Source organism: Talpa europaea (genome assembly GCF_964194135.1).
Source record: "Talpa europaea genome assembly, chromosome: 4".
Taxonomy (NCBI): Eukaryota; Metazoa; Chordata; class Mammalia; order Eulipotyphla; family Talpidae; genus Talpa; species Talpa europaea.
In genome coordinates, this window is record NC_140070.1 from 99,079,516 (window position 1) to 99,105,718 (window position 26,203).

Consider the following 26,203-nt stretch of genomic DNA (forward strand, 5'->3'; position numbering starts at 1 on the left):
AGAAGGACAACTACAGTATGATTCCATTTTTACGAGGATCTAAAATAGATAAATGCATGGAAACAGAATAGAATGATGGCTGCCAGGGATTGGGGGCTGGGGGCAGATGGAAAGTTGTTGAAAGAGACTGAGTGTACTTAGTCAAGATGAATGAGTTACGGTGATATGATAATAACATTGTGCTTATAGTTCACAATAATTTGTGCATTTAAAAAATGTGCTAAGAAGGTAAATATTATGTTATGTGTTCTTGCCAAAATTAAAAAAAATGATTTTCCAAGTCAATGGAATATCAAGTCATGAAAATGCATTCTGAGGAGTAGAATATATTACAAGTAGGAAAGTTAACAAAAGATAAGAATAGGACATGCTTTTTTCTTAATGCATACTTTTAAATCTTGTATGAATTAAATTTTTACAAACAGTTACTATATGTAACTGTTATCAATAGAAGACTGGCTTGCCTTATAATATTTCTTTGGGAATCTCTTTTAGCATCTCATTTTCTAGTCAATTAGTATATAATATAGTCGCAAGGGTAAGTCTTAATTGTTTTAAGCCATAAATACAGTAGCACTAATTTGACCATGTAATCAGAATTTTTCTGCTGAGGCTGGTGTTTATCTGTTGTTAAGAATCCAACACTTAAGTTATCTGATTGTTGCTTTCCCTATGCATGGGTGAACTAGATACTGATTACCAGCTCCGGCTCCATGGTTTGACTGCATGCATTTGAATGCCATTTCAGGCTGATTTGGGAGAAGATGCGTGTCCTCTTTATCTCATTTATATTTACAATGAGTATCAAAATTGTACTTTTCTCTAGGACTTATCAAGAACTAATTAATATTTCATGTATGAAATACATGTCTGTGTATGTATGTATTCAGTTAACCATTTAAGAGACTTCCTGGGCCTCCCCGGTGGCAGAGCAGTTGAGTGCTGGGCTGCTTAGCTGCCCGTAGCTTCTGCAGTGCTGGTTCCATACCCAGTGGCCGGCGAGGGTCCCACATGGCACGCAGACCTCTCCTGCTGCCCGCTGCTACCCTCAGCAGTGTACTTCATCAGTCTGCCTGTTCTGCTCCCTGCTCTGGCTCTAGTGAATTCTCTCACCTTCCCGCACTTCTGACTGTACCCAGTGCTTGTATAAATAAATAAATAAATCTTTAAAAAAAAGAGACTCTCTGGCCATAAGAATACAATAGACATTCAACAAGTGATGAGGATATGATGATGATGATAGCCACAATGAGAATAGCTATCATTTTTATCACCAACATTGTGAACTTTAACAAGCAATCTATAAGTTCATTCCACTAATCAGACTGATTTGATTGGTTTCTTTCAGTGTCATATAAATACAACCTAAAAAACTCTAATCCTTTTCATTGGCCATTGATTGATATGTATATTCTATACATATAAACAATTGCAATGTTATTGCTATTAATTCATTTTAAACAGTGGTAATATTAGATCAAAGAAGAGTGTGGTTATCACAGATATATTGAAAAATCCATTAAAAATTCACATCATAAATGATCGTTCCTGTTCAGTGCTCATCATTTTGATGTGAAGTGTAATTGTGCTTCCCGTACAGTACCTGTATGTTAGCTATTTGGAGAACAGTAGAGTGAAGTTAAAAATAATGTCACATTTTATCTTCTTGAGTCCTCTGCAAGTATAACAGCTGACTAGTGAGGCTGAGACTTGATGACAAATGATGATGAATGATTTGAAATAATTAGAAAAGTTAACAGAAAGTGCTCTTAGAGAATAAAAGCATGCGTGTGTGTGTGTGTGTGTGTGTGTGTGTGTACAGATTTACACACTCGCATTGCTTGACAGTTTGGCATTCTGGAAAATTTTTGTACTTTGGAACACTTTGCTAACATTTGCAGGGGTTTAAGCTATGCTGTCCAAAATAATAAGCAATAGAGCTCCTTGCGACTAGTGGCTGTTGTATTAGTGCCGACATCGGATATTTTATCATCACGAGAATTCAATCAGACAGCACCTGTTGAAGGTGAGATTGTGAGAGAGTTCCAGGGAAGGAAACATTCATGGAATAGGGGAAATGATATGGCCGAACAGCACGCTATATTGTTCTTTAAGCATTGGAGATGGAGGAATAATTAATAACCCGTTAAGTATCGTTTTCATTGTGTGGACAAAAAGACAGCCCCACAAAGGGTAATCAGTTGCCTGGATAATGAGCTTCCCCCTCTGCAATGAGCCTCCAAGGGCCTGGTGTGAGTAAGGCAAACCTCCTGGGATTGTTGTGATTAGAGGGAAATGCATTTCAGCAGGAAGCTGGGCATCCAAAATGCCAAGATTAAAGAAAAAAAAAAAGGAAACAAAAAAAAGTCTCCTACAGTTTTGGCCAATAGACCTAAGCACACATTCTTTTAAAATGCAATTCTCTGAGAAGAGATCTCTGGAAGCAGTAAGATGCAAGCTAGTACTCCTCTTGTTACCCCCCTTCTGTCAGGCTATAGATGAATATTCATGCCAGGTTATTTTAATCATGTTTTTCTTGATGTGACATAATTCTACATAATTTATTTTCCTTTCTCAGGGGTTAAAAAAAGCCTCTTTATTTTTTCCCTCACTGTCAAGTCCATAACTTTTGCATTCTCTTTTCTTGTCCTAAGACAGAACAGGATTTAGAACAACACAGAGGTGACTTGCCTGGCATGTTACCATTGAAAATCAATGTTCATGTCCTTGGCCTGTTCCATGGGATGTAATGATTTGGAACACTAAACTCTGCAACAAGATGCAAGGTACAGAGGGAAACTGCAGGAGAGTAATGTCAGGTTACAGCAGGGCTGTGTGGTGTCCAACAGACCAAGTGAGGGAGGCTTCCAATGCAGACATCTCTCTGAGTCAGGCTCATGACAGTTTTTCTAGCAATGAATCTGAAATCCAAAGTAAATCCAGCATTCTACTTTCATTATGGAAGGAAGTGACAGGGAAAGGGGGAGGTCTCAGAGATACAAGGGGGAGGGGAGGAAGAAAGATACACACACACACACACACACACACACACATACCCCCACACGCTACACATTCAACCATGCACAGAAGTGCAGAGAGGTATAGATAGAGAAAAAACAAAATGATGTCAGATTTATATCCAGTATATCCTATTTTTCTGAACCTTCAGTAAATCCCTATCCAACAGAGGATTTTTATTTTGTTCAAAACAATGTTTGCACTGAGTAAGAACTAGAAAATTCTGTATAAAGCTCAAAATTAAAAAAAACAAAGTAAAAAGGAATGATCTTTTCTGGAAAGATTTTGCTTAAGAGAAATTGGAAATATAGTAGTAAACACCGGCATGGAAATCACTAGTCTGTCTCTGAATACTGTTTCTCTCTCATTCCAGAAACACAAATTCTCCAATTTTGTTATGCTCTGACAAGCTGTTTGCAAAAAGGAAACACTCCTCAGAACCTAAACTGAGAGCAATTTCAGGACCTGGCACTTTCCTTGCTTAACTGTCATTATGAAGTGAATAAAAATCAAATGAAGCAGAGCAAAATTCACTGGTCTTTTCTTAGCATAGATTAATTATTCGCAGATGAAAGTGCTTGACTTCACTTTTTTCAGTTTTTAGTTTCTACCTTTCTTGCATTTTTTTTTTTTTTGCAAGTAGAGAATTCTGAAGTATTATGGCCAAAGTTGGATTCAGTCATGGTTCTACTAATTTCTACTCTGCCTTTGGGCATTATAATCTGTGGGTAGAGTAAGACATTGAATAACATATGGGGCTGGGTAGAGGATCAGATTTTGAGATTTAGACCAAAGCACTATCTGGTACATATCTTTAATTGTCCCACTATTTAATAATTCTAGGATATATGGAAGTGGCTTTGATGGACCAACTTCTTTCAACTTTCCCATTCTTATCTGAAGTTTATTACTTGTCCACCATTAGTTAGATATTACCATCTTTGGATTGCACTGGGAAAAAAACATAATAGTTGTGTAAGATGAAGATGCAAAAAAAAAAAAAACTAAAATGTCCAAATTTACAATGCTCTAATATTTGCATTTTATAGAAAACATTTTAAAATCATTTTAGTAAGTAGAATCCATTTTCTCCCATGAACTGTTAATACTGAATTCTTAATAGCTTCCCTAGGGTTTTGTGTCTTGGTACGAAGCCTTTAGTGATTTCAGCATTGTTAAGGCACAGTAAACAATCACAGTTTATGTTCATAAGCATAAAACTCTCAATCTATTGCTCACCCTAGTTTTTATATTCTTAAAGATAGAGCACTTATTTTCCATGCAATCTGAGTATAAGACAATACTAAATTGGTTTATAAGCCTGGTGAATATTGGTATAAACATTTCTAAAATGCTTTAATGTATAATATCAGCAGTTAAAGTCTTATAGAGACAATTAGCTTTCAATTTTTTTAGGTTTTTAAGTAAGACATAACTGTTTCTTTTTTTTCCCCTTTGTTGAAACTACTCTTCATTTTTGTCTCTGGCTCTTTCTCCTGTTGATAAAAAGGCTGTCAATTTGTCATTCTTATGAGGAACCCATATAAACTCTTTTCAAAAATCTTCAATTTCCAGTATTGGTTTCAAAAATATTTTAAAAACACATTACAGATCTATATTTAAGTCTATCAGACATAAGAAATACATCACAGGACAAAGGTACCAAATAAATTAAGATTAGAAAATATGAATCCATTCATCTTTCCTAGATGGAAATGAATGTTAACTATATTTTAATGAAAACAATGAATACATTCAGAAAGTAAAATTAATATACCTCTTGGATATACATTTCATATATATTGGTGAATCTTCCTCTGCTTCTGTTTTGACACAATTATGTAAATATTAAAAAAAGGGTATTTTTTTAAAAAGTAGAATTAGAGTAGAAACTTGGATAGCCTGCTTTTTATTTTAAATTGTTGTTGTATCTTAAGCAATTTCTTGATTTATTTTCTATTCTTCATATGTTGGATTCTGCATTATATTTTGCCACGTGATTATGCCACAATTTATCCAACTTATTGCTATTGTGGGGGGATTTGCTTTATCCCTTTTAAAAAGGTGAATCAAATATAAATAACCTTCTTCCTAAATTGATTGTTAAACTTCTGATAATTTCATTAGGATTTTTTTTTTTCTCAAATGAAATTAGAATGTGGTAAACCTCAGTTTTGCTGTTTTGCTCAGTTCCTGGAATGCAACTTAGTCCCTGATATGAATCTTAGACGATATACCATCATGAGGCTGGATGGACCTGGCTGGGGGGGGGGGAGGGGCCCCATGATTACTGAACCTTTACCCACCCTTGGTACATAACTATACAATTCACCTCTTGGTATGTAGACACATCCTATCTGACCAAGTATAGCTGCCAATGCAAACCAATCTGGAATCTTGCAGAAACTGAAAGTGTATATAAGCCCCTGACTTCCTACAGATGGGGACAGCCTTGGGATATGAATCCTCTGAGTCTGCTCTGGTGAATTAAACCTGCTTCCTATTAGCCCTGGTGTCCACGTTTCCTTTGTGCCATGTAACAGTTCCACTTTCAAATGTGTTTATTGAAATTATTTATGGAAGGACATTTACATTCTAAATTTCTATTCATTTTTAGTCAGGTCACATAGATTCCTTAATGTAGATATTTTATATTTTTATTACTTTATTATTTTTTAATTAGTGAGGAATCATTGGTTAATAACACTCTATGTGATTTAAAGTTATAGCTCATAGCAGGAATCTAGAAAAACCTAAATAAGGGACCAGGAAAAAGAATAACTATAAGAAAGAAAAAATCAAAATCAACAAACAACTGTAAACAAGAGATACACTATGGGGGGGGGCGGGGAAAGGAGGTTTTATGGTCAAAATAAGGGGGGTGCAATTGTATGGGGAATATAAAAATAAAAAAATAAAGTTATAGGCCCACACCCTTTGGGTGGATGTTATCACACCACACCTGCCACCAAGTCATTGAAAGTATATTTTTCTTAATTAGATCCTTTTCCTCTTATAATTTTTGATAGGCTTTTGAGAAAATTATTACATTATTTTTATGCTCATTTTGAATATGGTAACTTTGTTGACTCTCCATGTTTTTGTTATTTAGTACATAAATGTACCCTATTAGAGTTTTATGACAGAATTTTTATATAAATTTAAAATTTTTTCTCTCATTTAGAACTTTTTTTACATTTCTTTATTTAATTTCTTTTTCTATATTATATTCATTGGGTTTTTTTTAAGATTTATTTATTTATGCATAGAAGAGCTGGGGTATAGGCCAGAGTTGTGGGGGGTGAGAGGACTCACCAGAGACAGAGTGGGGAGCAGAACAGGTGGATTGATTGAAATACACTGCTGAGGGGAGCAGCGGGCGAGGCAGGAGAGGTCTGCTGAGCCACATGGGTTGCTCCCTGGCCAGCCAGGGATAGAACTCATGCTGCAGAGGCTGCAGATAGCTTCATAGGTTGTGTCTTAACCCCCGTGACACCAGGGAGGCCCCTAAGTTCATTGAGGTTTACCACACTGTATATGTTTTAGGTGTATAGGTTCACACCTCTACACATGTATGTTATTCCATGTTCTGCACCAAAGTTCCAAAAGTCTTCCATCATAGTCCATTGGGTCCCTTCCCTCTTTGTTCTATCCCCTTCCCTTTTGGTATCCTCAGTTCTGCAGTCAGATTTCAAGAATTTGTTTTGGTTTGCTTTTGTCTATTCCTTTGCATTGTTATTTTTACTTCCACATGAGTGAAATAATCTCCTATCTGTCTTTTTCTATCTGACATTTCTTTTATTATATTTTTATTACTTGATTATTTTTTTAATTATTGAGGGATTTATTGGTTAACAACACTCTATTTCCATACCATCCATTTCCATCCACATTGCAAATGGCATCACCCTTTTTTTTTAAATAGAGAAATAGTATTCCATTGTGCTTAAGTAACATATCTTCTTTATTCACCCATTTTTTTACTTCTAATTGCACCTTTTCATCATTTCAGTTCTCCTTGTTTTCAAGTAGATATGCATTTCAACAGCAAAGCTATCTTATCTTCAAGAGATGCAAAGATATAGAGTTCTTGCCTTGATCTTGACTTTAATGGTTATATTCCAAGTGTTTCTTGTATAGATCTCTTAAATGTGAAATTGGTTAAACAAGCTGTTGAATTTTGTTTTTTTTTCTTTATCAGGTTAAAAGAACATTTTTCTTTAAACTATGCTTTATCATTATGCATGCAAATTTTAATCAAATTATTATTTTGGAATTCATCAATATTACCATCATGTTTTTCATTTATGTATTGATATTCCCTAATAGCAGAAAATAATTGAAATTCTTATATATCAAGTCACATTTTTTATTCCTGAATTAAATCTTAGTTGTTATATTGTTATAGAATATTTTCAATTCAATTTGATCATATTTATATCTGACATATGTTTATGATGAGTATTGGATTTATATACTTATTTTGCTTAGGCTTTAGTTTGAGTTTAATATTTTGAAGCTGAGAAGTATTATTTCTTATTTTCATTGATTTTCTGTACTATGAAAAACTGAAAAGTTTATAAGCATCTAGTCTTTGAAGACTTGTTAGAATCAATCTGCATCCAGAGTCTTGGGGGAAGCCAATACGTTGATAAAATAATAACTACTATGATTGTTAGCAAGTCCACCCATACAGTCTACCTTAAGCAATATCTTTTTGTCATTGTTTTCTTTTTTCTCCTTGAGCTAGAAATGCCCAAAGACTCCAAATTCACACATCTTTTCTTACATTTTTGATAATTTTGATTAATTATGTCAGTGTTAGATTGCTCAGTATTTAAAAGCTTTAAATTCTTAAATATTTATTATGGAACCTCACTTTTATAGATGTAAATTTTATCTCTATATATCATTTACTGATTTTTACCTTTAATTCTATTTTGTCTAATGTTACTACTTAATGCTCTCTGTTTTCTAATTCATTTGGTTTCTAAGACAAAAATATTGAACATCTTTAACTGTTTTTGTCTTTTTAGAGATATATCATTTGTCAGATTTTTGGATTATATGTATTTCATAAATTGTCATGAGGATAAGGAATATAAGACATTTAAAGGATGATGGGTAGCAAATAGCTAATGTCAGGTACATAATAAGAAGTAATACATATTCAATATTAATATAATTACCACTATTACTGGACATTTAAATTGGGGTTTGAAACCTTCTATAGCAATTCTCATAATGGATCCATAATTTTTTTGGTCATTTTCTTTTGACCTGTACAGGGTACAGGCCAGATGCGTGGGATGGTGAGAGGATTCACCAGAGATGGGGCAGGGAACAGAACAGGTAGACTGAGGAAATACACTGCTGAGGGGAGCAGTGGGTGAGACGCGAGAGGTCTGCTCACCATGTGGGACCCTCACCCAGCCAGCCAGGATCGAACCTGCGCTGCAGAGGCTGCGGACAGCTTCACAGCGTGGCTCTCAACCTCCTGCACCACCAGGGCATGCCCCATTGTTCATTTTTAAACAATATTTGCTTCCCCCACCCCCTCAGGGGTAGTCCCCACAGAGTTTCCTTCACCAATGCACCCTGCTTAGTGGTTATATTTAAACTTCCAAAAGTCATCTTTTAAAATGTAAAATAGTAAAAACTTAGAGAAAGTTACAGAAATTAATAAAACCTACATCAGAACACCAATGTTGCAGTCAGATTTAACAGATGTTAACATTTTACTCTATGTGCTTCTGAGCTTTCTCTCCCTTAATTTTTTTTTTTTTTAAAAAGGAAACATTCTATAAAGAGCCAAAGTCTACTTTCACACACCTCAAAGAGAACCACTATCCTGTAGTTAGTACTAGTTTTCTGCATGTTTTTATATTTTCACTACAGGAACCTCTATTTCTCAAATTACTAAAGTTCGTAATTAAATAGTGTTCTTCAGTCACTCTATTGTAAAAAGAGAAATTATGGGTTCTTGTTCTATACTACTCCACTCCTTGTTCTTGCTATATAACTCCAGGTTCTAGATATCAATTCTTATGATTTGTTAAATTATGATTTTCATATTGCATGCCTTTTCATTCAATAACTAATTTAGATATTAGACTTCAGTTTTGTAACTTAATTTACTATAATTATTTAGCTCTGTTTTAAATAGTTTTGATGATTTTATCATCTTTTGATCAGTTACTATATAATTTGAAGAAGTTCTAAAAATGGCATACTTTATAAAACATTGGCAGTGAGAATTACTTAAAAAAAGCTCTTTACAAAACAAAACAAAACGAAACAAAAAACAGCCCTGTGAGAGAATAAACATATCCCAGAATGTTCTCCCTACTACATATATTGTGGGCATTGCTTATTGTCAATGGGATTGACAAAAGTGGCCTCTGGGATTGCAGAGTAAGGGAACAGGCAACTTTGTGACTATTCATAAAACTTTTTTCTGTTTCTTAGTCTTGTATCCATAAATCTTTTTAGTATATTTCTAGACAATAATATCTTTTACTAATCTGGCTGTGCTATAGCAATCAATTTTGATCTGTTTTCTTAGGTAATTTTTAAGTTCCACAAAGATTATTGCAATTATATCTTTAATTTTTACATCTATTCAAACTTTACAACTGCTTTCCTATGAATGTATTTAGTTATTAGTAAGAAAGAAAACAAAAGAATTTTTGAAGTTTATTCTGCTATCTACCATCAAGGGTTATTAAGCTTATGTCTTAGCTAATGTTGTCCTTCCCAAGTTTATATCTTTTCCTAGACTGTGTCTTCTTTTCTTCAATCTCTGTATTTCATTTTAGTCAACCTCAGACAGAGGGAAAACTGATTCAGTTTTAGTGTTTATTAACAGATACGGTGTGTAGATTGCCTTTGTCTTTACACTGAATTCACTTGGGTGCTGGTCAAATATTTTTAGATGTACTGATGGATAGTAAGTGGATATGTACAACTCAGTCTCATTCCTGATGTCTTTTAATCTTTGTTTTGTGTAAGTTCCACTGGATTGAAATAGAATAGTACCTTATCTCAAGTGCCTGATTGTCTGATACAAAGAAGAGATGAAGTACATGGCAAAACCACATCTCGCAGTAATTGCTGATATGAATTTTTTTCTTGTCCTTGCATACCCTGTCTCCCTGTCTCCTGAATCTTTATTTGTTGGAACTACACATTCTAGGATGCAATGTATTGCATCTTGTCTCCTGATGCATCTCATCTTTTTTTCATTTTCTAAAAGATATATTCTCAAACTGGATGCAGAAAGAGGGGCAGACATAAAGTGGCAGAAGAAAAGGAGACTGTTTGGCTGCCTGCACCTGCACCATTTTAGTTACTGGAGACACTTCGTTGTCTGATACATATTGTTTAGTTTCTGATCCAGGGAATAGCTAACAAGAGTGGAAAATCATGTTGTTGTGTTTCCTTTTTCTAACCAGCTCAGGTGAGCAGATGTTTTCTGTTTCTGGTTCATCACTGATTCAGACTCTCAACAGAATTCCATCAGCCTTATAGTTTTAGAAGATATAAAGAAGACAGATGAATAATTCCACTTTTTCATGACAGTCTGGTGTTTTAGCTAGCATTTGCTTCACCTTTGAGTCATAGAAATGTAAACAGAATAGAACCTAATTTTCTTGTCATTTAAGAGTCTAGAGATAAATTACGCTGATAAGAGAGTTTAGATCCATAAAATCCCAGCATCCAGGCTCCTTCCATCTTATTAAGTGTGACCTTCATTCTCATGGCCATGTCGTGGGCCAACACGGTCACTGTCACCCATTGCATGCACCTTCTCATAAATACGAAGGAGGAAAATACTAAGAAAAAACAAAGGGTAAAGGACATTTACAAACTGTCTTTGAAAGAGATTCCAGGGAGTTGCCATGACTTTCCTGTTCACGTTATATTGAAAATGACTTAGTTACAGGGTTGCAACAACCATGAAGGGAAAGAGTATGTGGAATCTAGAATCTTGTGAGCAATGATGCGCCAACATAAAAGTATAAAGGGTCCTAGCACTGAGGAAAGGGAGGCAGGGGGGAAAGAAATACCAGATTCTGCCCTAGTTGTTGCTTTTCACCTTGCAGGACATACTGTTATGTCAGAGTCTGATAAATAGACACCAACTTAAGCCGAAATAGAAAATAATTTTAATGCTTTTAAAATACTGAATTTTGTTTTATATTTTAATAGTGTTATTTTGAAGATGTACATACAACTCCATGATTATATATTTTAGTTAGAAAAGTTTCTAATATCATTGTTTGGGAGTACTGATACTTATTTTGCCCAGTAGAAAAACAGTTGTGCATTAAAAGAAAAATCTTTTTTTCTATCCTCCTGAGGGGTGTTTTTATTGTATCTGAAACAATTCTTCAAACCAGTAATATATGCGTGCCTGGCACTTGTTGACATTTTCAAGTGGTCCAGTCAGACACAACTTATAAGGAGCTATAAGTGGAAGAAGAGATTACAGGTGAGATTTGATCACGGGGTATTGAAAACGGCCCCTGTGCTCCTAATCTTTTCTCATTTTATATCCATAATTCCAACTGATAGTCTTCAAACAGCAAGTATAAGCCATGCAACTTTATATATCAAACTATCTTGCAGAGGAAAAGCAGTTTTAATCACCATAAACGTATCCTTTGTTATGTGGCCATTCATTTCTAATTAATCCCCCTATGATCTTTCTAGCAGATACTTTCAACTTCATCAAGACAAAATTTTCAATGTTAGGACCTCAAGAATGATTTTCCAATAGCTGGTCTGTACTGTCTAAAATCATTAAATATGTCCCACCTAATATTATCATTATCCATTTAACAGGCAAGTCACAGACCATTGCAGGAATAAGCCTAGATCACTAGAAATTGATTTTTTTAAATGTCATTTCTGTCTTTGTGGTTACTTGACTGTGCTACTTATTCATTTCACTGATTCCACAGTCTGTGCCATACAGTGGCCATGTAAATGTTCTTCAATGTTTGCCTCTCATCTCCGTAGTAATTTATCTGATTATGAGTTACCTCCATATTTGTCCTCTTATTACATTTTCCCTGACCGCTTGCTCAATGCTCTCATATCCTTCTCCTAGCCCCATCTTAAAACAAGACTGAAGAATAGGTATTGTGCTAGGCTTGTGATGGACTGAATACTTGTGTCACCCCAAACTTCAAAGATTAAAGTCGTAACCTTCAGTGTGACTGTATTAGGAAACATGGCCTCAAAGTAAATAATTAAAGTTAAATGAGATCAAAAGGGTGAGACTCTGATCTGATAGGACTAGTATCCCTATGTGTTGTTTAATTTTAAAAAAATATTTATTTATTTATGCATACAAGAACTGGGGTACAGGCCAAAGGTGTGGGGGGGGGTGAGAGGATTCAACAGAGACAGAGTGGAGAGCAGAACAGGTAGATCTGTTGAAAAACACTGCTGAGGGGAGCAGCAGGTAAGACAGAAGAGGTCTGCTGGGTAGCTCCCTGGCCAGGGATCAAACTCATGTTGCAGAGGCTGTGGATAGCTTAACAGTGCTGTACTTAATTAACCCCTTCTTCCACCAGGGAGGTCCTTGCTGTTTAATTTCTATGTTAATGGACCACAAAGTGCCCATATTAAGTATTGCTTCTGGGAGTGTCTGTGAGAGTGCCTCTAGATGAAGTCAGTATGGTGGACTCTGCAAAGTAGATTGCATTCCCCACACCCATTATTCCCCTGTTACCCTCCTCCTTCCCTTCCTCCCAAGGCAAGTTCATGTGAATATGTGAGGACAGTGAAAAGGCATCATCTACACTACAGGGTGCAGGAAGAGAGGTCTCGTCAGGCCAACAAATTGGCTAACACTATAATCTGGACATCTAGCTTCCAGAAATGAGAAAAATAAATGTCTGCTATTGAAATCACTCAGTCCATGATATTTTGTTATGTCAGTCTGAGCTGACGAATACAGGTATATAGAGATCCTTAGAAGTGGGTCTCAAAACCAGACTAGAAGATGCAAAGACCTCAACTTGACAGGAAATGGCATAAATGCTAATACAGCCCAGGTGCTATCTATCTATTCATTGTCACTGTCTAGCAAAGACTGGGCACCAGCTAGTTTTTAGCATCAGTCTCCCCAAAAGGGTTTTTCCCAATATGTCTAGAATAGGTCTTTTCCAATACAGGTCATGTTGCTATAGGGGACTAAGGTTAATTGAGGCTCTATGAACCTCAGGAAAAACTGTTACCATTATTTTTAAATGCTGATTACCTAGATTTATGTCTCTTCAGAAAAAGCTTTTGATTGGAAAAAAAAGGTCTTAAGTCAGGGCATTACATGCAGAGGCAAGGTTTTGCCACATGAAGTCTCTCTTCAATAATTTTACCATCCTGGGCCCCTTAACTTGGGATTTACACCTCAATCCCCTCAGTCAAAACAAGGACCTGCACAATCACTGTAGCTCACACTATTAAATGGATCTTTCCTTTGCTAAGTAATATGATGCTGCTCTGATTACTTGTCCAGCCCAGGAAGAATGAGAGGGATGGGGATTTTCCCCTTTTCTTGGATTAGAGTGAATAAGGGAGCTAAACAGGGACCTGACATGGCTGTTTTCCCTCCCCTTGCCTTGATAGGACTCTGCCATTATTCATGCATTATTTCCTAAATTTTGACTTAGTGACAGAGGTAAGGTAGAGAGTTTAAGAAAGCCTGGTGAAACAGGCTGAACAGAATTGAAAGCCAAGACTTTAAGAAGTAGATGGATGGGCCTCCCCTGGTGGCGCAGCGGTTGAATGTTGGGTTGCGAAGCTGCCCGCAGCCTCTGCTGCGCCGGTTTGATCTCCGGCTGCTCCCCGGCCACCGGAGGAGGGTCCCACATGGCGCGCAGACCTCTCCTGCCGCCCGCTGCTCTCCTCAGCAGTGTACTTCGGTCCTTCTGCCTGCTCTGCTCCCCGCTCTGGCTCTGGTGAATTCTCTCACCTTCCCGTGCTTCTGACTATATCCAGTGCTTGTATGAATAAAGAAATAAATCTTAAAAAAAAAAGAAGTAGGTGGAAATAATATGTCATGTCATTATAGAATCTTTAAATTCTTTTTTTTTTTTTAAAGAGGCACGTATTTTATTTATTTATTTGTTTGCTTGTTTATACATGCACTGGGTACAGTCAGAAGCGCGGGAGGGTGAGAGAATTCATCAGAGCCAGAGCGGGGAGCAGAGCAGGCAGAAGGACCGAAGTACACTGCTGAGGGGAGCAGCGGGCGGCAGGAGAGGTCCGCGCGCCATGTGGGACCCTCCTCCGGTGGCCGGGGAGCAGCCGGGGATTGAACCAGCGCTGTGGAGGTCGCCGGGAGCTTCGCAACCCAGCGCTCAACCGCTGCGCCACCGGGGAGGCCCATCATTATAGAATCTTTATGTCTAAAGTATTTGGTGTAGGTATGAATATAGAAGTACACCGAATAAGGACTGGAAGGAAATCTATTAGAATTTAATGAATGGGCCTCCTGGGTGGTGCAGGGGTCTCAGCACTATCAAGCTAACACCAGCCACTGCAGCATGAGTTCAATCCCCAGCCGGGGAGCTGACCCACATGGCACAGCAGACCTCTCCTGTCTCGCTCTCTGCTCCCCTCAGCAGTGTATTTCAGTAGATTCACCTGTTCTGCTCCCCACTCTGTCTCTGGTGAATTCTCTCACCCCCACATCTCTGGCCTACATCCCTGTTCTTGTATGCATAAATAAATAAAAATAAACTTTAAAGAAAGGAATAATTTATAGCTGGCTGGCTGAAGGGTTGTTATCTAGCTGCATATTTCTAGAGTGCTTTTGTTTTATTTCATAATCAGAACAATGCAAAATTAAACATGGTGCTGTACATATGCAAAATTGGAATACAATGTTATGGACTCATATCTATACATCTGAACTTATCAACTAATGTGAGCTTAACCTCTTGCCTGCTTCTTTGCAGTATTGGAAAGCTTATATGTCTGGCATACCACATGTCCTTGTGTGATTACCAGTGAGGCAAACTATGTTAGCGTAAGCTTTTAAATATTTTCACTTAATACACATTATTTCACAGAACTCTCCTTCCTGTTTCTACCACATTACTGAGGAAATCTGTTAGAATGAAAACGCTGCTTTTTAAAGAACACACCCTGTTTTGAATCAAGGACGATTTGCATTCTTAACACTGTGGGACATTTGAGAAATTTCTGTGCATCAACGTCTTAAAAGATTTCTGTCTCCACAGGCAGATGTAGTGTGTTGAATATTCAGCATTTGTTGTTAGAGAGAGGATTGCTACTGCCACTGGTGATGTAAGTAGTCGGCTCCTTGTTAGAGCACACCTTGCCACTCATCTGACTTAGTTATTGTCAGTGTTGGAATTGTCTTGCAATAAGCTGTTATTTCTTCAAAGAAATTTTTGAATATCACACTGGCACGTGGCTTTCTGACAGAAGTCCAGCAATCTCTTCCTGCTCCAATCTCAGCAGCATGAGCGCCTGACCCCATGAAGCAGGGTGTAACAAATGCTCATGTCTTTTGACTCTTTGAATGTGTAAGCAGATTATTTGTCTCCAAATGGTGACTAGTAGGGACTGCTTGGGGGGGTCACCCTAACTGCTTCCACCCCTCAAAAGATAAGATACAAAACAAAACTGGCAACTACTGATAATGTAAGCTCTGCTGTCAAATACAAACTGTAAGCAACAGATTGAAGGCACAACCATGCAAAGAAATACCTCAAGAGGGATAATTAAAATATACATGCACATCCGGAGAAAAAACAGATAACTTTCTTGCCCACCCCTACCCCTGTCCCAATCCTCTTACATTTTCACCAAGTAATAAGACAGGAGAAAGTGGTTTATGCTAGAATGCCTCTAAAATTGGCAATTAATAAGGTTGCTGCTTAGACTGTCTGAGATTTCCTTCCTGCTAAATGTTTAAATATATCATTCCATTTGCCTCCACCCACATTCTGTCTCCTTCAGGGAAGAGTTCTTGGTCTTTTTGACTTCCTTGACTCTAGATGTGCACAGGGGACCTTTACCTAAATGAAAAGATTTGTCTCTATATGTACTTGTCTCCATGGGTATAGAAAAGAGAAAACAGTGACTGTGTGAGTCAGGGCGGGATTTCTTTGCAGATGTGCATCCTGTGCATCTGCTGGGTTTCTTTCTAATCTTTTATGTTTGTGCTACACATCTGAGAGAGAGAGAGAGAGAGAGAGAGAGAGACAGAGACAGAGACAGAGACAGAGACAGAGAGACAGACACAGAGACAGAGAGAGAGACAGAGAGAGATTGAAAATATCATCTCTCATAATTTCCTTTTCTCTTTAAAATTTATTAAAACATGGCTCTAAATGGAGGGTTTCAGGACATCCCCTAAAAAGAGAAGCTAGTACCTGGGTCAAGAAAGAATAAAAAGATAAAGGATTAGTGATATTCCTTTGCAATTATGTTATTTATCCAGAGTTTGAGCTTCTCATTGCTGGCAACAGGCACACAGTCATTCAGGTATCTTTATTCTTTCCTTTAAGTAAAAGTGGAGTGGGGGTGCAGGTAAAATGACGACAGTAGAAGGGTGGATAGTTGTGTGAGGTCTAGGTATTTCCATTTGGAGGTTGGGAATGTTTTTGAAGACTTCTGCCATGTGATGCTGTTTATTATCCAGATCACTCTAAAGAAGCCTGAAGAGTGCATCAATCTAAATTTAAGTTCTTTTATAAATTGATTTATTCATTCAATAAATATTTATTGGACACTTAAAATGTGCAAAGCATTATGGAGCATACAAAATGAATAACATAATATTTTCTCTCACACAGCTTATGATTACATAGTGGAGGATAATATATATATGCAAATAACTATATTATTTTATTCAGGACTCTTTCATTTGCAAATGGCAGAATCCAAACACAAAGTCACTTAAACTTAAAAAGAAATTTACTGGTTCAGGTAAAAAGTCTTTGAGGAGATCTTCAGGGCACAGCTGAATTCAGGGACTCAATTGGCATAATTTTCTTTCACTCTTACTCTTGTTTTATCTGCCTCCCTTGTTTCAATTTCTTCAGATTTAGACTCTTTGGATTTATCACTGTGGACATGTGTCACGATTGCTCAGTACTGGTCATATAACCTTAGTGCCTAAAACATGCCTGGACATTGGCAAGTAGCTATTAAACATCTGTTAAATAAATAGGATGCTTTCAGTGACTTAGCGAGACATGATGAGATGAAACACAGATTGAAAGATGTTAATGACAATGGAGAGACAGGGAAAAAAAAGAGAATATAATTAATATTGTCAGAATTTCTTCCATGAGAGGAAGGGGAGCAAGGGTTATAGTCTTAATGCTACAGACTTCTCTTTGGAGAGAATCTATTTGATTTTATGCATAAAGGAAAAACATATATCTAGGCTTATCAGAATATTGAAAATAATACAGCACTGTCTCTGAGGGTGTGTGTGGGAGGAAGGGGGTATTAGGATGAGAGTGAGAGCAAGAGCACAGACAAAATTTTACTTTGGAAATGGGAAGATATAATTTTCCTCCTAAGTAGGAGGAAAAGAGAGGAGATCAGTAAGCAGATAAAGATTTTAAGGGGAAGTGGAAGGTAGTAGAATGGTTCAGGATTTAATATATTTTTTGTTCTGAGGCAAACAGTATAAGATAATGAAGTAAGTGAAAAAGACTGCCCAGGTATCAAAGGGTTGGAATGTGTAAAAATAAAATATAATGATTTCTGGAGTAGATAACATGAACTGCATAGACTGACTCTTGTGCCTTCCCCAAATTCCCATGTTAAAACATAAAACCCAATGTAAATGTTTCAGGAGTGGAGTCTTTGGGAAATGATTAGGTCATAAAAATAGAGTTCTCATGAAAGGGATTAATGTTCTTATAAGAGATGGCTTGCCCCTTTTATCAAATGAGGGTAGATAAAAAAAAAAAAACCACTATCTATGAAGCTAGAAAAGGGTCATCACCAGACATGGAATCTCCTGGTACTTTGATCTTGGACTCCTCAGCCTTCAGAACTCTGAAAAACAAATTTCTATTGTCTATACCACCTAGTTTGTGGTATTCTTGTATAGCAGTCTGAAATAAGACAGGAATTTTAGCAAGCCTAATGACAAAACAAATAAAAGACCTTTATCCTTGCTCCAGTTGAAGGTCTGAGGCACTAAGAGGTCAAGGTTTTAGATGAATTTTGAACTTGCAACTCTAAAGTCACAGACTCCAGTGGTAAGCAGTAGAGGACCTAGAGCGAGGTGAAAGAGGACAGCATCACCCTTGGGGGTGAGTGGTCTCTGGAATTGTTGGTAGTTGTTGCCACACTTTGCAGATGGTGCTAACAGGGCCATTTGGCCAGAGACAGGTCACTAGTTTCTTTGGCAGGAAGGAGGTATGGAAAGGATCATCCAACCTTGACTGGAGGACTGGAAGGCTGTAGCTGAGGGGTGGCTTTATAGGTGTCTTATTTTGAATTGAGACTTAAATTCCTTCTGAATACATGAGGGTAGAGATAACCTTCTTGTGCATAATCCTAGAGCCAGCCCTGTGAGATGCCTCCAAACTGGATAGGGAATTTCATTAATTATGATATCCTAAGAAAAGGCTGTTCCCTGATTTAAATGCATAACAACCTACACAATGGCATTTTCCTCACCCTTAATATTTTCTACATATCTACATTATTCATTTGTTACAGAGTTTATTAATGTGATTTTTGAATAATTTATTCATTTTCACATTCATATAGTTATTTTGTATGTAAACCTTCTTCTCTCCCCCATTTAGAATGTAAGCGTCATGAGGAGCCTCCCTGGAGGTGCAAGGGGTTAAGTTCAGCACTACGAAGCTATTGGCAACCACTGCAGCACAAATTTGATCCCTGGCAAGGGAGCTACCAACATGGCACAGCAGACCTCTTGTGTCTTGCCCACTGCCCCCCTCAGCAGTGTATTTCAGACAATCTGCTTGTTCTGTTTCCCCCTCTGTCTCTGGTGAATCCTCTCACCCCCCAAACCTCTGGCCTGCACCCCAGCTCTTGTATGCATAAATAAATAAAATAAATCTTTAAAGAAAGAAAAAGAATGTAAGTTTCATGAGAGCAGGGGTGTTGTTCAGTTTTTTTCTGCTTTATGTTCCTGGTCCCATGATCTGTGCTTCCTGATAGAAGTTGAAAAGACACACACACACACACACACACACACACACAAATTACCTGTGCTGTTATCTAATAATTATTTTAGGGCAGATGGTCAAAATTAAAGTTAGTAATAATGTATTACAGATGAGGGCCTCCCGGGTGGCGCAGTGGTTGAGCGCTGGGCTGCGAAGCTGCCCGCAGCCTCTACAGTGCTGGTTTGTTCCCTGGCCGCCGGACAAGGTCTCCACATGGTGTGCAGACCTCTCCTGCCGCTCGCTGCTCCCCTCAGGAGTGTATTTCATCAGTCTGCCTGTTCTGCTCCCCGCTCTGGCTCTGGTGAACTCTCTCACCCTCCCGCACTTCTGACTGTACCCAGTGCTTGTATAAATAAAAAAAAAATGTATTACAGATGAAATATTTCTCCTTCTTATACCAAGTTGTTCCTAAGTAGTTTTCTTCAGTGGTATTTAAATGATATAAAATGCAAAATAGTAAGGAAGTGAATTATATGGTTTATTCCACTGTCTTATGATACCTGTAATTATTTCTCTTTTAATACATCTTACTCTTTTGCCTAAAGAAAGCCAAGTCTGTTCTCGCTGCACATCTCTCTCCCTTCCATCCCCCTCATGCACCATATACACACATTCATAGACCACATATTCATGCTTAAATCTATTTGCGTATCTACAATTTCTATGTATGCCAATTCTCCCTCCCTTATGTATACTTCCCTGGTTTGTGTCACTAATGGGAACAATGAAATTTTTAGAATTAGTACTGCTCTTGCTGTATCTTGCTGCTCTTGCTTTATACTCATTAGCACATTATTAAAATGGTGTAAGCAAAATGCTAAACTTCTTGGAGTTCAGAGTTAATGAGGTCCAGGTAGCTGATTCCATCTCTGGGCAGGCTAGTTAGTATTTCGTAGAGCAAAAAAAGTTTCATAGCAATGGATTGCATCCTAACTTTAACCAGTCTTCTTCCATATCAATGGTTCCAAGCAAACTGCAGTGAGAAAAAGAGTGTATTCAGATAAATCTATGAGATTTGAACCATTCTCATAGCTAATCCAGTTATCCTAGTCCTATAATCAAGAAATCTAATAGTACCAGCGGGTAGAATGAACCTTAACAAATGGCTAGCAAATATATTTCAAGAATATGGAAAGAATTACACAGAAATAGTTAAAAGTGAGGAAAAATGTTAAATAAAAGGTACCATTCTGTGAGGGCAATGCCAAGAATGGTGCTGAACTCTCAGTTCATTTTAGGGCTCCTTCATATAGCTGTACAGGTTGTACATGACACAACGTCAGAAGGATCATTTCACTTACACTGTGATGTGAATGACCACACAGGGTCTCTGACTCAACTTCTCATCAGCTCTGGGATAAGGACTAGTATTCTTCCCACCCTTTCAAATGAGGGAATGGAGATTATTAGAAAAGAAAATCTTTGCCCAAGTCACACAGTTCAAGAGTGTTGGAGACAGTATCCAAAGTTGTTCTGTTTAAATTAAAGAACACTTCAGAATGGGGAAATAAAATATCTGTTTAATTTGCACAAAATAATATATTGAAACATAGGAGAAAACTCTTAAAACCAGAAAGGAAGTGCCTTTATTACCTTCAAGAAAGGATAGTCTAGGGTCACGAGGATGACACAAAGATTCCAGAATAAGGGATGACTGAAAGAACACTGGATGTCACGAGTAATATTCATTCCTTTTTTTTAAAGATTTATTTATTTATGCATACAAGGACTGGGGTACAGGCCTGAAGTGCAGGGGGTGAGAGGAGTCCCCAGAGTCAGAGTGGGGAACAGAACAGGCAGACTGACAGAGAGGTTTGTTGTGCCATGTGGGTTGCTCCCTGGCTGGGGATCGAACTCATGCCATAGAGGCTGTGGACAGCTTCACAGTGTGGTGCTTAACCCCTTGTGCCACCAGGGAGGCCCTAATTCCTCATTAACATGAAATACCCTTGTTTAGGACACAAATTCATAAGGAAAAGGTAAAAAGGCTCATGGTTTATTTTCTAGGTCTGGGATTTTTCTAATCTTGACTTAGGATAGAGAAGATAGAAGGGATATTCTTGTACTTTTTATCTTTTTTCCTCTGGGGGAGGCAGTATTTTTAAAATACAAATTACTGGGATCCTACTTAGGCTATCCAATTTCAAATTTCCCAGAAGATACTTAATTTGGGAAATACTGCCTTAGAAGATGAGTAAAGTGATAAAATGCACTTAACTTCTAGAGGCCACAAATAAGCTGTGGATTTTGGAAAAGATGGAGAAATCCTAAAAGGAATATTAGGGACATTAGGTTCAACCATGGGCATTGAGTTCACCCTAGGATTTGACCCAAGTTAAGAGAACAGCGGCAACCTCTGAAACACTGGTGGAAGGGCTAGGGCCTTGGTCAGACTAATCCAGATTTACATCCCTGCTTTGTCACTAATGGCCATGTACCTCTAGGTAAATAGTACCCTTTCTCTATCCTCACTTTCCTTACTTTCTTTTTTTTAAAGGTTTATTTATTTATACATACAAGAGCTGGGATATAGGAAGAGATGTGGGGGGTGAGAGGATTCACTAGAGACAGAGTGGGGAGCAGACCAGGCAGATCGACTGAAGTACACTGCTGAGGGGAGCAGAGGGCAAGTCAGGAGAGGTCTGCTGTGCCATGTGGGTAGCTCCCTGGCCGGCCTGGATTAAACTCATGCTGCAGAGGCTGCGGACAGCTTCACAGTCTGCACCACCAGGGAGGCCCAGTTTTCTTATTCTTAATGTGAAGAAAAAATGCTTTACTGTAGCATGAATAGGACAACAAGATGACGTATGTAAAGGGACAGTGTAAGTTTGGTTGTGGTTTTGCTATTACTGTGATGTTAGAATATTGTAGGGGACCACTGGGCTTAGAAAAAAAAAAACAGTTGTTTTCAGATTAGGCAAAGGAATCAGTTAAAATGGGTACCTTCTAGTTGAATGCACTATTAAATTATTTAGCTTCAATACTGGAACAAATTTGGCTTTGGCTACATCTCATAGTACTATTTAATGTCTCATTATTATAAACAAAAAGAAATATTTAAAAAAGCAATTACAGGGAGGGGAAGAACAAAGGAGCCTTTGATATTAATAAGGCTGCTTTTGCCACCCTAGGGGTGGGAAGCGGTAAGAATAAGCCTTTAAGGAAGAGGGATCACCTTCCTGGAATCTCTGAATAGAAATGGACAAGGCAGCTGAAGCATCCTGACTTTTCTTCATTTTTCAGGACTACAGTTAAAGGAGAGGGTCGCCCGCCAGCACTTGCATCAGGATGGCATTGCAGATACGGTGCTGATGCAGTCGATGACTTTGACTTCAACAGACATTTCCTTCCTGATTTTTATGACAGAGATGAAAGCATCTGGCATAAGCTTCAAGAAAGGTATAATCTTTTAGTTAGCTTGGAGGAAAAAATAAACAGCAACAAGTCAGAGGAACTGCTGGTTAGACTTGGCAAAAATTGCCACTTAGAGGAGCGTGATTGAAAGAGGCGGCCTGCGTGCGGCAGTGTACATAGCCACTAATTCAGGGTGTCTGGGAAATGGCAGTGCGCTGGTTAATTGGACATTATGCTTTCCCAAGTGTTTCCATCATTATGCAGCACATATGGATTACCAATTTTCAGATAAATGAAATGCATGCGGAATCTTAAAATATTCAGATTGTCTGGTCTACTGCTTCTACTTTATACATGAGGACATTTAGGTCCAGTTAGAAATAATCTGTGTAAACCTACAGCTAATTAGTAATGTAGCCAAGATCAGTATCCAAATCTCCCTGTGTTTAGTCAGTGTTTATTTCCACTACTCCAGATGGCTACAGAACTCTTAAAATTCTTAAATACTTTTTGGTGACAGTATTTAAGTGCCTTGGAGGTCCTCATTAATGCTAACTATTTCATCAGAACCAGGCTAAAAGATGGGAATTATAGGCATTGGGGACGGGGCTATAGTTCTGCCCACTCCATAGAGTGTGCCCTAAATTTTCCATTTTAAACAAACTTGACAGTTATTTGTCAAACTTGATAGTTATTTGTCATTTGCTCCACTCTTATAAAGTGCCATTTTGTGTAAAAAATGCAAAAGACAGTGTTTTGTCTTTGTGCTTATAAAAGAAACAGTAGTTTTACATGCAAATTTAGAAACAAAATAGGTTGCTCAGAAAAAAAATTGAAATAGTATGATTAAAAAAGGCTCACTGCACATATCAGAGGCAACTGTCCACAGACTTAAATTTCAGTATCGCTCAGCTATTACAGTGAAAGTTGACCTGACATGTAGTTGAAATATTGAAAGGCACAACTTCTTAATCTACCAGAAATGATTTTTTGAGAAAATCCTCATTTGTTGAAGCTCTTGACTCTACAACTCACACATTTGTGATCAATTCACCTTGAAATCAAGTTCTCTCTGGAAACTTCATTTGGGGGCAAATGAGTAGCATAGAAGATAGAAGTTACTTAAGCGTTCATTATTGTGTCTATGTTTAATCCCACTAATAACTTTATATTAATTTTTAAGACTAATATATCTAGAATTAAGGGTTAGTGAAAGTCTGGTAGATGTCTAGAACAGGCTCCTCAAATTCTAATGTGTAATTGAATGAATGTGGGAATTTGTAAAAACGCAGATTCAAATTCAGTAAGTCTTGTGTGGGGGTTGCTAGTCACATGCTTAAATACACCCAGAAGATGTTAATTATGCTGGTCTATGGGCCACATTTTGGGTAGTGAAGGGTTAAGACAAGGGGAGAGAAAGGGAGGAGCAGTAGAGCTTTATTGTAGGGCAGTCAAGTCTCTTTTCTTAACCAGATACTCTAAATCAAGTAAAGAGACTTTTATTAAGAACATATAGCTCGAAGCCAATATGTTTTGGTACTACAAAGTATATGTGTGTGTGTTAGTGTGTGTGAGTTAGTATATGTATGTGTGTGGTTGTGTTATGTGTGCATTTCATACTTGTTCCAATCCTGCTCTCACCTATCCTCCACATTGGAGGCAGAATATTTCACTCCTTTTTTTTTCCCTAAAGATTTATTTATTTATTTATACAAGCACTGGGTATAGTCAGAAGTGCGGGAGGGTGAGAGAATTCACCAGAGCCAGAGCGGGGAACAGAACAGGCAGACTGACGGAATACACTGCTGAGGGGAGCAGCGGGCATGGCAGGAGAGGTCTGAACATCATGTGGGACCCTCACCGGCAGCAGGGAAGTGAACCAGTGCTGCAGAGTCCACGGGCAGCTTTGCAGCCCAGTGCTGAACTGCTGCACCACCAGGGGAGGCCCCAATATTTCACTCCTTTTAAGAAAATCTCTCAGTAGCTTCCACTGTTGGACAGACAATGCACAAAAATCTTAAAATGGCTTAAACACTTTTGGATCTGGCCACTAATTAATTCTTTATCACTCTCATCCTCACTTTTTAAACTCTAAATACACTAAACATCTATTAGCCCTTCAAATAAAATGTACTTTTTTCCTCCAAGTTCTTCACTTGTCCTTCTCCCTGACGTTCACTTTCTCTTCCCCCATTGCAATTCTCTTTACTTACTGTTCCTTCTTATTTCTCAGGGGAAGTCTTCCTGGATGTCCTGTATAATATAACCCTTCATATCACCATGGTCACTTTACTTACAAGTCTGCCTCATGGTACTCAGATCTTGAGATACCCATGTCTTTATGACTCACCCTGTTATCCTCTTTGCTGGTTTAACACTTGTCGGGCGAATAGTAACTGTGGGTAAATAAATGGATGGGAGAGAGGATGAGGAATAATAGATGATGTTGTCCAGAGAGAGCACAAAATGTTACCTGGGATAACCTAATAGGGTTTGGAAAGCTAGGAAGTATTTCAGAAGAGGAATCCCAAGATCATGATGTTTCTATATTGGGGAAATAGAACAGGAAAGGGCACAAAGAAATGAGGGCATTTCAAGGAGATGGTGAAGAAGACTGTACAAGACAAAACATAGACCTAATCACGATTTCCTGGGGTTATTCAGACAAAATAAATAACACACTAGACAGATAGAAAATCTGCAGTAAGAGTAGAGAAGGTAGAGGTGAACTGAATGAAATAAAATATCTTCTGTACGTCTCCTTGTAAATACAGTAGCTCACAACACTGGGAAACAGGAGACCACTGCCAGTGTGGATTTAGTTTGCATTTAATTGCTTAAATACTTTGAGATTTAAAAACAAACTTGTAGTGATTTACAGGGGGGAAAAATCTGTGCAACCCAGGTGACAATTAAGGGCATACTTGTGGAATACTCTGCATCCAGTATAGAGAAATGTGAAGGGCTCCTAAAATGAAACTTGCCTTGGGCTCTGCACATGCAGAACGATCATTCATATACACAAGTAAGGGAAACACTTGTTATTTTTCAATGACAGCAATCTGACTTGAATTGGACTTGATTTATCAGGGTATCTCTTAAAACTGTCATTTTCTAGGGCCTCTCCGGTGGCGCAGCGGTTGAGCGTTGGGTTGCGAAGCTGCCCGCGACCTCTGCGGCACCGGTTCGATCCCCAGCTTCTCCCCGGCCACCAGAGGAGGGTCCCACATGGCACGCAGACCTCTCCTGCCGCCCGCTGCTCCCCTCAGCAGTGTCCTTCGGTCCTTCTGCCTGCTCTGCTCCCCGCTCTGGCTCTGGTGAATTCTCTCACCCTCCCGCGCTTCTGACTGTACCCAGTGCATGTTTAAACAAAACAAACAAACAAATAAATAAATAAAAAAAAATGCCTCTATAAAAAAAAAAAAAACAAAAACAAAAAAAAAAAACTGTCATTTTCTAATCTAGTAAGTAGTGATCCTTTTGTCTAATAAAATACTACCCTTTAGGACAGGTCTGGATACCCATGTTAAAAAGAAGCCTGTGCAGATGAACATCAAGTCCAGCCCTGTACACCTACTCAGCATCTCACCAACCATCTCAGGTCCTCAGCACAAATTTGAGGC